We start from the raw sequence: 14489 nt of genomic DNA on the forward strand, positions 1-14489 counted from the left end.
ATAGAGAGAGAGAATATATGTATGTGTGTGTGTACATATATATATAGAGAGAGAGAGACAGACAGACAGACAGGGAGGGAGAGGGAGACAGACAGAGAGAGAAAAAGACACAGAAAGAAATGTTCTGAGGAGAGGGCATCCCTAGGAGAGAGGCATCGTGATTGGAAAGTAGAGGGTCAGCAAAACAGAAGACTTTCAATGAATTGTGTTGTACAATTGTTGCCATGATGGACTTAAGAGAGCAGAATGTGAGTGTATGGTGTGGATCAAGCAAGCTTTAATTCTGTTAAATGCAGAGGGTCACTGCGAATGAGAGTTAACTACTTGGCACTTGTCAATAAAAATATTGAAATCTACTTCAAGTGTTATTCAAAATAGTGGTTATTTTACAAATAAAATAAAGCAGTATGTAAGAAAACCCTTAATAAGTTATTAAAAGTTACTATGCAAATGTGCTTGCTTCATTCAATTATGAACACTGGCTATACACCTATGTGCCAGCTATTACACAGATAAAAAAGAGAATGATCCTTATTTTCATTGTGACTTCAGGTCTCATCTGAGCAAAATAAAATCTTTTTGGTTTCTCGAACAATATAAATTCTCTCTCGGGAGCTTCAGAGATAATTTCCTTTGAAGAAAATTCCTCAAATTGGTAGAACAGTTTTCGGGCAACCATTAGAAATAATGATATAAGCCAACAGCTATTACAATCAGATGGTAAACTTTAAAAGCATCAATTCCTAGGAACTAGTACCCCATGGGAGAAAAGTCCAAAAATCTGTATTTTAACAGTCTTTCCAGTAATTCAGATAATTAGAAAAGTTTAAGAAGTGCTCATGAATGGTTTGGTTGTGAGGACCAAGATGTAATGATCTGCACTGGTATCTCAAATCCTGTCACTTCTGAGTCTTTGTATTTGTTTTTCTTTCCTGTATTAGGTTAAACATAGCTACACTAGACAATATAACTAATAACACACAATAGCAAAAGCCTGCTGAAGATTATTTAAAAAGATTTGAACAGTACATTGACAGAGAACTACCAGAAATAAAAACTGGGTTTAGAAGAGGTTTTGGCTCTAGGGATATTATTGCCAATGTCAGATGGATCTTGGCAGAGAGCAGAGAGTACCAGAAGAATGTCTATCTATGTATGTTTCATTGACTATGCAAAGGCATTTGACTGTGTGGATCACAACAAACTGTGGCTAACCTTGAGGAAAATGGGAATTTCAGAACACTTGATTGTGCTTATGCAAGACCTATACTTGGATCTGGACGCAGTTCTCAGAAACACTGCATAGTTTAAAATCAGGAAAGGAGTGCATCAGGGATGCATCCTGTCCACATACCTTTTTAATCTGTATGCAAAAGAGATCATTAAAGATGCAGGGCTTCTTAAGGAGGAGTTTGGCATCAAGATTCAAGGAAGACTCCAACCTACTATATGTAGATGACACAAACTTGCTTGCTGAAACTGAAGAAGACCTGAAGCATTTGCTGCAAAAGGTCAAAGACTGTCTCTACATCAAGAAGACAAAGATTCTCACCACTGAGCCAATTGGCAGCACCATAATAGATGGAGAAGAGATTGAGGTCAAGAATTACAGCTTTCTCAGATCCAAAATCAACACTCTTAACATCAGCAGTCAGTCAATAAGAGTGCATCTAAATTCCAAAATCAATCTCCATAATAGTCTATGCGTTTCCTACTGCCAAAGGGGCCCTTTAGAGTAGTGAGAGAAGATCTTCACCCTGAAACCCACAGCGTCCCTTTTCAGCAGGAAGTAGCTAAGAGAACACGCCATCCCCTTTTCCTTATGAACCAGGGTGAAGTCTCTCTCAGGGAGGAATGATAGGGAATGGCAAAGGACACACCGACAAAGGAGATTAATCAGAACTGACTTTGACAAGCACTGTGGCAATTGGACAATTAAAACAGACATTCGGATGGCGGGGAAGAAGAACAAACTGGGGAGGAGGGTAGAGAGAATGGTGCAGCAATGAAGGAATGAAAACCCAAAATCCCTGTAAATGTTCATTAAAACTAATAAAATTTAATAATAAAAAAAAATCAGCAGCCAGGAAATCAAAAGACAAATTACATTGGTAAAATATGCTGTCAGGGACCTCTCCAAAGTGCTGAAGAGCAAGGATGCCAGTCTAGAAACTAAGGTGCACCTAATCTAGGCCATGGTCTTCTCAATTACTTGGTATGCTTCAGAGAGTTGGACAATGACTAAGGATGACAGAAGAAGAATAGGTGCCTTCAAGCTGTGGTACTGGAGAAGAGTCTTGAACATACTATGGACTGCCAATAAGACAAACAGGTCTGTCTTGGAAAGGGTGAAACCAAGTCTCTCCTTGGAAGCTAGGATTTTGAAGTTCTGCTTCACTTACTTTGGGCACATGGCCAAGAGAGACCGGTCCTTGGAGAAGGACATCATGCTCAAAAGGGTAGATGGACAGTGCAGGAGAGGAAGGCCCAGATGAGATGGATTGATACAGTAACTGGTGCAATGGAGGTTGGTATGTCAGAATCAGTGAGATTTGTTCAGGACAGGGAAGGGTTCAGAGCTGCCATACATAGGGCAACATGTCCAAAGTATGTCAGACGAAGCCCCAGAATCCTTGCCTCCAAGGAGTAGCTTGGTTTAATCCTCTCCAAGATGAATCTGTTTGTCCTCCTGGCAGTCCATGGTATACTCAGTACCCTTCTCCAGCACCACAGCTCAAAAGTATCCACTCTCCTTCTGTCCTCCCTAGTCATTGTCCAACTCTCTGATATTAGTCTCTGTAATTTAAGGCTTGTGTAATGATTACAGACTGTCTTATGTCAGTCTTTTGTGTACATGGCCTAATAAAATGAAACTTCTCAAAAATAGTGTCTCCTATCATAGCTCTGAGTCCACCACACTGTAAGGCTGCTGTTGTTAGGTGCCATTGAGTAGTATCTGAAGCACAGTATAGTTTATATTATGTGTATTGTGCAGTGAAACAGAACATCGTCTGATCTGCACCATCCTTATGATTACTGCTGGGCTTGAATCCAGCCTCTGGGTCACTTCATCCTGCTGAGGTTGTTGCAGACTCTGAGTCAGTTCTTCTTGCCAAGACTGTTGTTGTTAGGTGTTATCAAGTTAACTACAAGGCCTAGTACTCTAAGAACAACTGACATGAACCTTGCTCTATCCTGCGCCATCCTCACAATCTCAAATATGCTATGCTTATTCTTACAGTCCCTACATCAATCCATCTTTCTTAGAGTACTTCTCTCTTTCTCTGACTCTCCTCCGTCTCCAGCATGAAGTTTTGTCCCCAAGGACTGACCTTTCTGAACAACATGCCCAAAGCATGTGAGACCAAGTTCTACCAGCCTGCCTCTAAGGAACACTTTGATTACACTTCCTCCAAGACAGACTTGTTTGTTGCTTTGGCAGTGTGTGAAATATTCACTATGCTTCTCGAACACCACAGTGCAAAGGCATTTATTGTTACTCTGTCATCCTTATTCATTGTCCAACTTACAAACGCATAGAAAGTCATTGAAAAGATCATGGCTTGGTCCATGTGTACCTAAGCTTCTAAGCTGGCAACCTTGCTCTTTAGCACTTTGGAGAGATCCTTGCAAACAGATTTTCCCAATGCAACGTATCTTTCGATTTCTTAAGCTTCCTCTTTTTCTCTGGATCTCTACTTTATTAAGCACGATGTCCTTCTCTGAGAGACCCTGGCTCCTCTTGTGAACACGACTCAGGATGTGAGACAAAAATTTCACCCTCTTTACTTCTCATGAACATTATTATTATACTTCTCTCTAGACAGACTTTTTAATTATTTTAATTGCCTAGGTTATTCTTCATCAATACCATAATTCAAAAATATCAATTTAAAAAAAATCCCAAAAATATCAATTGTTCTATTAACGTCCTTACTGATTGATTGTTCAGCTTTCACATTTATATGAGGTCACTGAAAGTAACATGGCTTGGGTCAGGCTCACCTTAGTCTTCAAAGTAGCATCCTTATTTAGCACTTAAAAGAGGTTCTCAGTATATTCCCCATTTTATTTGTTTATATTTTCCCCATTCTAATATGTTTTTTGAGTTCTTAACTGTGTGAATTACGACAAATTATGAATGTTGTTGCTTTGTTAAATGCTTTTGAGTCAAGTACCACTCATAGTGATCCTATGAACAACAGATCTGGACACTGTCCTATCTTGTGCCAGCCTCACAACCACTGACACATTGAAGCCTATTACTGCAGTTATTGTGTCAATCTGACTCTTTGAGAGTCTTCCTCTCTTTTGCTGACCCTCCCTATTCCAAGCATGATGCCCCTTTCCAAAGAATAACGTTTCCCAGCAACATGCCCAAAGGATGTGAGACTGAGCTTCACTTTCCTCACTTCAAAGAAGCAATGTGGCTGCACTCTTTCCAAGACATATCAGTTTGTTCTTCTGGAAGTCCATGGAGTAGCCAGTAGTCATATTCAACACCACAGTTCAAAGGCAACAATTTTTCTTCTATCATCCTTATTCACTGTCCAGCCCTCAGAGGCATAGCAAGTGATTGAAAAGAACATGGCCTGAATCTTTAAACTAATATCAGTTCTCCTCAGTATTTTGGAGAGATTTCTGACAGTGGAGTTACCCAAAGCAATATATCTCTTGATCATCAGATCAAGAGTACCAAAGGTGTGATTATATATCCAAGGAGGATGAAATTTTTTACAATTTCAATCTTTTCTCTATCTACCATGTTGTTTCTTATTGGTCCAGTGGTGAGGATTTTTGTCTCCTTGATGTTGACGTGTAATTCATATTGAAGGCTCTATAGTCTTTAAACTTTTGCAGCAAAAGTACTTCAATTCTTTCTCACATACAGCAAGCAAGGTTGTGTCATCTGCATAATGCAGGTTATAGATGAGTTTTCCTCCAATTCTAATTCCACATTCTTCTTCATAGAGTTCAGCTTCTTGAATGATTCCCCATGTAGTGTTCCCTTGTTCTTTTCAGACAGCAGCTTCCTGGTCTTTATATAGGCTCACATGAGCACAAGTAAGTGTTATCAGATACTTAACTCTCCTCAATGGGTATCAATTGCTTGTTTGATCCACAGTGAAATAAATGCTTTTGCATAATCAATGAAACACAAATGTTCTTCATGTATTCTCTGTTTTCAGACAGGATCCACTCTTCTAAATCCTGCTTGAACCTCTGGCAGTTCTCTGTTAATGTTATGTTCTGGCTATTTTTGGATGACCTTCAGCAATATTTTGCTTGCACGTGATATTAATGATATTTCATGTTAATTTTGACATTCTGTTGGATAACCTTTCTTGGGAATGGGAACAAATATGGATCTCTTCCAGTCAGTCAGCCAGACAGTTGTCCTCCAAATTTTCTAACTGGTGGGCATATACATAGCTCCATCTGTTAGTTGAAACATGTCAGTGGTTACTCCTAGGACCTAATTAGTCTATATGCTAAACAAATAGTCCATGAGCTGGGCTATATGAAAAAGAATGTCTCTTCAGGATTGGAGGAAAGCTCTTTAACATCTTGCATCATGTAGATGATACAAGCTTGTTTGCTGCCAAGTGCAGAGGACTTGAAGCACTTACTGAAAATATTAAAGACTACAGTCTTTTGTATAGATTATAATTCAACATAAACAAAACAAAAATCCTCACAACTGGACCAATAAGAAAATTAATGATAAATGGAGAAAATATTGATCTTTCAAAAACTTAATTTCACTTGGATCTACCATCAATGACCAGGACAGCAACAGTCAAGTCAAAAAAACCAATAAGGTTAGTATATATTAATTAATTTGATTCAGGCTGATAATTTCTAACATGTCTAGCTAGCAAAATGGAGAACTAAAAGCTTTGGACAATTCAAAATATGGAAATCATAGAAGGAAATTAGGAGGCATTAATCAGGTAGCTCACTTTATTTGTTAAAAGCAGGAGATCTGGAGAGACATTACACATCTAGGTCTACTTCACACATCCTCCACTTGTAAGAGACATATTGGTTAAGTTACGTTTCAGAGTCTTAGTTTCTACATGCATAGAGTGAGGGTGATAATAATATCAACCACACAAAGCTGTTAGATGGATTACATAAGAGGCACTAACCACTAGCCATGGTATCAGGATGTCATAGAAACTATTTATGAATGACAAATTTTATTTATGTTGTTTTAGGTTCCATTGAGCTCACTTTGGACTTGGGGCAACCTCATGCACAAAATAAGGAAATGCTACCTAGTTTCATGCCATCATCTATTGTGGATGAGGCCATTGTCATCCGAGTGATATGTATTGGCTAATTTTCACAAGTAGAGTGCCAGGCCTCTCTTCTTAGACCATTTTAATCCAGAATTTCCCTTTAACTCAATATTTCCATTTCATGTTATTTTATCATGATAGTAAATCAGCATTGACCTGGAGGATGAAAGATTCCAGATCTAATTTATGGATACAAAGCTAACTGAGGTCTTTCTCAACCTAACTTATCTCAGGAGCCAATTCTATTTCTGAAAGGTATCTATTTCAGCGGGATAAAAGAGCCAAAGAGTTCATCTTCATCTTCCATGGGTTGCTTCTCTTCCCTGATGAAATATAGATCCACAGGAGATTTATGTGTGTGCTCTGTTGTCCAATGTTGAGGCAACTTATGTGCCTCCACTAAACATTTATTCTTTTCCTTGAGGTCAATTCTTGAGTTGCCTGCACTTGTCAAAGGCAAGATTGAATGACGAGAGGTGACTGACTTGGCATCTAATGTGCCTGACTAGTCTCTGAGTAGTCTAAGGGTAGAAAGAGGTCAAATATTGATTCAAGCCTGGAAACCCTGAAATCATCCTCGGGATTGAAAAAGATCTTAGAGACCTTTGATACAATCCATTGTCCTAAACAGTGAAAAAACTTAGGGCTGTATGAGTTAGAATAATAAAATTCAGAGCCATGGTGGTCAAAGGTCCCCTTGTCAATGATAAAGACAGTTTGGAGTGAAATAAGCAAAGGAGAGTGTTGCAAAGTTTTCATAGCATTAATGGACAGGATTTTTAAAACATCTGAGATTAATATGTCTCTGTGAATATAAAAAAATCTGAGATTAATTTCTTCATAAGTCTGTAAAATGAAAAAAATCACTTTTCTTTATGAAACAAGGAAGGTAGTAAACAATTTTTCCCTTAGTAATGTCTTTTTTTTTTATTCTTAGTAATGCCTTTACTGGGATAAATATAGATTGGTAATACTATGTTCTTCTCCCCACTTTGAGGACGGATTTACTATTTCACTCATCTATAAAATTCTAAAAAATGTGGGAGCCTCCAAAGTTGGCTCCCAACATCAAATCAGAAATATGTGTGTTGTAAAGCCTTGCTCTTCTTTCCAAGTGTGTTACTGCAAGCTAGGTATATAACTTCTCTATGTCTCTAAAATGTAAATGATAATAATACTGCCTACCTTACAAGACCGCTGTGTAATGAAAACAGATAACAGATGGCATGTGCTTAGCACTGAGCCTGGCACAGAAATTTTGATGGTGGGTGGTTGAACAGGTTTTCAGAATTCAATCATGTAAATAAAGTGTGTAAATGAAGAGCAAATTCAGAAGTAAGTAAGAAGCATTTTAATTCTCCATGTGGCATTCTTCCTACATGTAACTTTCACATTTAGAGGATTGCTAGGTTTACTATCAGACAAATCCAGGTTTATATATGACTAATCCAGATTCTTATACATTCTAATGTCTTAAATAATGTAGCTAATTTGTCTGATCCTCAGTTTTCTCGTCTCTGGGATACAGTCCTCCTCTATGGAACAACTATACATATACTAAGCATTTTACACAAGGTGCATTTGATCCAAGCCACAGTATTTTCAACTGCTTCTTATGCATCTGAAAGTTGATCAATGAATAAGAGTGATGTAGAACAACCTATGCCTTTGAATTGTGCTGTTGGGAAAGAGAACCAAACAATACAAAGACTGCCAAAAGAATAAGCAAGCAAGACTGTCTTGGGAGAAGTGCAACCACAATGTTCCTGAGATGTAAGACTAGTAAATTTTTGTATCATGTACTTTGGACATGTTTTGAGGAAGGGTCAGTCCTTGGAATAAGATATCATGCTAGAGAGTTGTTGACTTAAGGAGCAGGGAGTCACATAGGCTCCTGGCTAACTGACTTGGTCTCATATGAGGGCTAGGACTGAGTAACGGTCCCACCAGTCTGGAATGCAGGAAGAAGTGTGAACTCCTGAACTTGCAGCTGATGCTCATTTGGACCTAGGGGATGAACTGACCAGGGTCTAACCAGAGGAGAGAAGATCCACGCTATGAGCTAGTGTTGATTGCTGTATTGGATGACTTGCTCTGGACTAAGCTTTGCTTCTGAGTGATATTAAAAGAGCAAAGACCAAGTGAGGATTGGCCATATCTAACCATTACTAACGTCACAAAAAGAAACTGCTCCTGACAACAACATTAGCAACACAAAACCAATTTCCATGAGGTTAGACCAATGCTTCTGTACCTCTTTCTACTCATCTCAACACCAATCCTACTGCTTTATGGGTCAAAAATCAAATGTGATAGCTCTCAGACTATTCAGAACCATGACTGGGAAAATAAAAGATTACAATCCAGATTAGTGTCAGAATATAGTCACGACAGCTTCTGAAATGTTCTTGCAGGCACCTCAGCCTTGAGCCTCAGAACTAAGACCAATGTTACAAAGACCTCAGTCCTGCCAACATTTGCTCTCCAACCCCCTCAATCCAAGTTGTACAATAAGCTTGGCCAAAAGCTCTGATTCTGTCTGGGGTGAGAGTGGGGGGACAGTAGTCCCAAGGTCGGCTTCATCTCATGTCATGTCTCTGGATCTTCACTGTGGTTGCTATGGCTGTTGTTCTGGTCGTGAAGGATAAGTTGCATTTCTTGCTTGATCTTCCTTTGCTGGTGATGAGGTTTCTTCTAATTCTGCTGTGGATCCACCCAATTTATTGATAAAACTAGCCAATCCCCTTATGGATTGGTGAGACTAGCCAATCCACTTGTGGATAGGCTCATATATATTATTTGCTTATTTTCACCCATCCACGTGACAAAGTCAAGCAGTGGATAGGAAAGCCACTTTGAACCCTTAACTCCACAGTGGCAGAGGTTCCAAGTTTCCAAAGTGAACTGAAGAGCCATCAACAAAAGTGACATGTGTATTCTAGCAGAATACTGGTTTGATAGGGATTGGTAAATCAGAAATTGGCTATCTAAAATGGGATATTAATGCACGAGGCATGAAATATGTCATTTATACAGTTTTCTGAAAATCGTTATTAGGAAGATGATTACAAGAACAAAAACCAAGATACATGAATGAAATATAATGTAAATGAAATATTTTATACAATGCAATGTGCATGCATGAAACACAATGTCTATGAAATGATGGAATGCAAAATATACAATACAAATTATGTCATGCTAGGTAGGGTGGATTGTCAGGGTAAGAGAGAAAGACCCTCAACAAAATTAATTGATACAGTGACTATAACAATAAGATCGAGTATGCTGAAAATCAACTGGATGGTGCAGGATAAGGAAAGGTTAGAATCTGTTGTTCATATCATTACTATGACTTGTACTTGAGTTGATGGCACCTAAAAGCAACCTCAACAACATTTAGTGGAGTAATCCATATGGAGTTATACTGCTTACCTAAAGATCATACCTCTCTAGCAGTTTAAATATAATACTAGCTGACCATGGAAGAAAGATAGGCAATCTCCTCCAATGAGATTTAGAGTCTCAGAAAACCTGCTGGAGGATCAGCCAAGAGTTAGTTTCAACTTAACTGCAAAGGAATATGACATCGTGTGAAATGTGTCAAACTGCTAAGCAAACCTATCAGCTGTTTGTCTGCAAGAAGATGAGTAGTCCCCTACGGTTAATGATTACAGTCTTGGAAATTTAATGGAAAGATGCTATTGGTTGGAATTGACTCAGTGGTGGGTTCTTGGTACATAATTCAAGCCCAAAAGAAGAATATTATTATGTTCACAGATGAAGAATCCAAGGCTCAGAAGGGGAATTTATGCCATAAAAAGATAAAAATAAATGTTAGAAGAAATACAACAAGAATATTCCAGAGTAACAAACACAACTTGCTTACTTGCATATACCATCAGGAAGAACCAATTGCTGGAGGTGGAGCAGGGAGAGAGGGGCGTAGTATCAATCTTAGTAAGTAGAACATTTGAGGAAAAGAAGAGAATTCCACAATGGATTGACACAATTGCCACAAAAATGGACTCAAACACATCAATGATCATGAAAGTGGCATAGGATGGGGGAATATTTTGCCCTGAAGGTATAATGGGTTGTGTGTTGGACTGTTAACCAAAAGGTCATTAGGTCAAACCTACCAGCTGATATACAGGATAAAGAGGCAGTTTGTTTCTATTAAAATGAATAGATACAGAAACCCACTTGAGAAAAAGAGTCACCAATGTTTTAAAGAAGGTAACTAATGGAGTAAAAAAGGATTTGGAATATTTGCTCTAAAAGATCAAAGATTAGAGCCTACTAAATGGATTATATCTCAACAAGAAGAAGGGTGGAGGGTGAATTCTCAACCCTGGATCAATATGCAATATCTTACCGATGGATAAAAGATTGACCTTGTCAACAATTTTACCCTTGGTACTATCAGTCAAGAAACCAAAATGTTTCCCTTCCCTAGTGAGGTGAGTGCCCCAGTCAGGCCAGCATTTTCACCAGCCACAGAGGACCAGAAAGGTGTTAGGATATAACATCTTGCTCTCTCTTTCCCTGGAGAGGTGGATGGTCCAACCAGGGTCCCTTCCTATGAGCTCCCCAGCTAAGTAAAACTTTTCTGCAACCACTTGACTAGAGAGAACTTCAGGCAGCAAGATTTACCCTCTTCTACCTTGGTTAGTGAGCTGCCCAACTTGGACAACTTTTGTCAGGAGCCCAGAGAAGAGAGAAGACCTCAGGCAGGGTGAGTTGTCCTCTCTGCTGAAGCAGTGAGTGCATCAGCCAAAGTCACCAGATCCAGGACCTGCAAGACTCCAAGCAAGAAAAACTACCACAGTAGTGATATGGAAAAAGCAGATAATCTCACACCTACACAAAATCAAAGCAAAGTATCACAAAAAAAGTGCTCAAAACATAGAATCAACAGATTTCTTGAAGGTGAAAAGTCTGATTGAATTTCCTGACACAGAATTCAACAGAACACTGATTAAGTATTTTTAGCTGATGAAAGAAAAATCAAAGAGGAACTTAAAAAAGCAATATGTCAAAACAGATAAGAACAAAGAGATAATAAAAAAACCTAGAAAACAAGAAACAACAATCTAGAATATTTCAGAAGCTGTCAACATGTTGGAAGGACAAATGAGACTTTACAATATAGAGCACAGAATCAGTGAAACAGAAGACAGAGCTCTCAGCACAGACTTGCTGAAGTAAAGCAGAAGAAAAACGAAGAAAGCCTAAGAATAATGTGGACACCATCAAGAAGAAAAATATGCACATAATTGGAATTCTGGAACTGGAATAAGCAAAAAGGTACTGAAAAAATTGTAGAAGAAAACTTTCCAAGTATCATGAAGAATGAGAGAATATATATCTAAGAAGCTGAGTGAGTATTGATACTAAAAGAAAAATACCAACACATAACATAGTTAAATTTGCCAGCATCAAAGAGAGGGAAGAAATTCTGAAAGAAGGAGAGAAAAATGGAGTAACATATAAAGGAGAGCAAACAAGATTTAGAGCCAATTTCTCAGCAGAAACTTTACAAACAGGAAGACAATGGAATGATAAATATCAAGCACTCAAAGAACACAACTGTCAACCAAGAATACTATATCCAACAAAACTGTCCATCAAATATGATGGAGAGATCAATACATTCATAGAAAGCAGAAACTAAAGGAGTTTGTGGAAACAAAACCAATGTTGCCAGAAATACTAAAAGATGTCCTTCCTTCAGAGATGGCATGGAAAACTGGTGGATCAAAGTAACCAGCAACAACACAAACAAGAACCCAACAAAATTATAGTAACAAAAATTTGCCTCTCACTAACCAATCTGGATGTGAACAGTTTAAATGCATCAGTGAAGAAAAAGAGTAGTGGATTGGATAAGAAGCAAAACTCATCAGTATGTTATCTACAAGAGACACATCTGAAAACCTAAGATCAAGACAAACTGAAAATCAAATGGTGGGGAAAATATACCAAGAAAATAACAACAACAACAACAACAAAGCAGAAATAACAATATTAACCTCTACTGAAATACACTTCAGGATACAAAACATTATAAAGGACAAGGTGGGACATTAAATAATGCTTAAAGGATCAGTAGAATAAGAGGACATAGCCATAATAAATATCTATGCACCAAATGACTGAGCTTCAAAATACAGAAAGCAAATGTTAACAGAACTGGAAAAAGAATTAGACAACACACCGAGAGTAGTAAGCGATTTCAATACACTACTCTGAAGGAAAGATAGGATGATAAGAAAGAAATTCAACAAAGATGTGGAAGAATTAAATTATATAATCAACAAACTTGATTTCATTGATATGTACAGGCTAATGCACCCTAAAAGATCTCAGTAAACATTTTTCTCCAGTGTACATGAACATAATCCAGAATAGATCATTTAAGTCATAAATTAAACTTCAGCAAATTAAAACAAACAAACAAAAAAAAACCCAACAACCCAACCCACATCGAAATAATACAAACTATATTCTCATACCACAATGCTATAAAATTAAAAATAAAAAAAAGGATGAAGGAGAAAAATTCATGGAGTTGGAAGCTAAAAAACACCCTTCTTGAACATGAGTGGGTAATAGAAATAGTAAAAAAATTAAGTTAAATTTTCTTGAAACAAATGAGAATGAAAACATAACTTACAAAAACATCTAGGATACAGCAAAAGTAGTAATTAGAGGTCAATTCATAGCAAAAAGAGAAAAGGACTGAAAATCAACTAGTTAATCCAACTCCTCCAATGGTTATGAAAAGAACAGTAAGAAAACCTGACAACTTCTAAAAGAAAGGAATTTTTTAAATGGCAGAAATAAATGGAATTAAAACATTAAAACAATTGAAACTATCAACAAGGTCAGAAATAAGTTCTTTGAAAGGGTCAATAAAATATACAAACCACTGGCAAAGTTAGCAAAGGAAAAAGAAAAGGCACAAACAATCCAAATAAGAAATGAACAAAAGATGATGTCACAAGTAAACCAACTGAAAGAAAAAGATTAGTCAAATAATTTTATTAAAAATAATACTCAGAAAAATATAAAAACAGAGGAAATGGAAAAATATTTAGAAACTTACAACTCACCCAAAGTGACACTGACCTAAATGAACACCTGAATAGATCTGGTCATAAAAAAAGACAAAAATCTTCCAACAAAAAGTACCCTGGACCAAATGGTTTTTCCACTGATTTTTACCAGACAGAAAAGAGCTGTCACCAATTCAACAGAGAATATTTCAGAAAATTGAAAAAGAATAAATACTCCCAGACTCATTCTGTGAAGCGAACATAGCTCTCATACAAAGTTCAGGTAAAGACAGCACGCAAATAGGAAATTATAGATCAACATAGATGCAAAAGTCCTCAACAAAATCCTGGCCAATAGAATCCAACAGTGTATAAAAATAATTAATCATGATCAAGTGGGACTCATAACAAGCCTGCAAGCATGGTACAATAAAAGGAAAAACAAATAATACAATTCATCACATTAACAAAGCAAAGAACAAGAACTGCATGATCTTATTAATTGATGTAAAAAAAAGGCTTTTGACAAAATCCAAAGCTCCTTCTTGACTGAAATGCTCAACAAAATAGGAATAGGGCGAATTTCCTCAACAAAGCTAAAAGTAAATATACTAAAGCAAGAGCCAACATTGCACTGAGCCACCATTCTCAATAGAAAGATTTAAAACATTCCCCTTGAGAACAGAAATTAGGCAAGGATGCCTATTATCACAGCTCCTATTCAATATTTTATTGGAAGCCTTAGTGAGAGCAATAAGGCAAGAGAAGGAAATAAGAGGCATCCAAATTGGAAAAGAGAGATTAAAATATCTCTACATGCAGATGATATGAGTATACTTACAAAACCCTAAAGATTTGGCAAGAAAACTTTTGGACATAGTCAACCAATTTAGAAAAGTGGCAGGATGGAAGATACACACACACACACACACACACACACACACACATACACACTCAGGTGGATATTTCTCTAGTAACAAGGAAGATGTAGAAAAGGAAATAGGAAAAACATTACCAATTCAATAGCTAACCACAAGGTGAAATACCTAAGAACTAAGAAATCTAAGCAGAGACACAAAAGACTTACATAAAGAAAATTAGAAAACAATACTACCAAAAAAAT

Source organism: Elephantulus edwardii, unplaced genomic scaffold (genome assembly GCF_000299155.1).
Source record: "Elephantulus edwardii isolate Elephantulus edwardi_28Jun2011 unplaced genomic scaffold, EleEdw1.0 scaffold00005, whole genome shotgun sequence".
Lineage (NCBI taxonomy): Eukaryota > Metazoa > Chordata > Mammalia > Macroscelidea > Macroscelididae > Elephantulus > Elephantulus edwardii.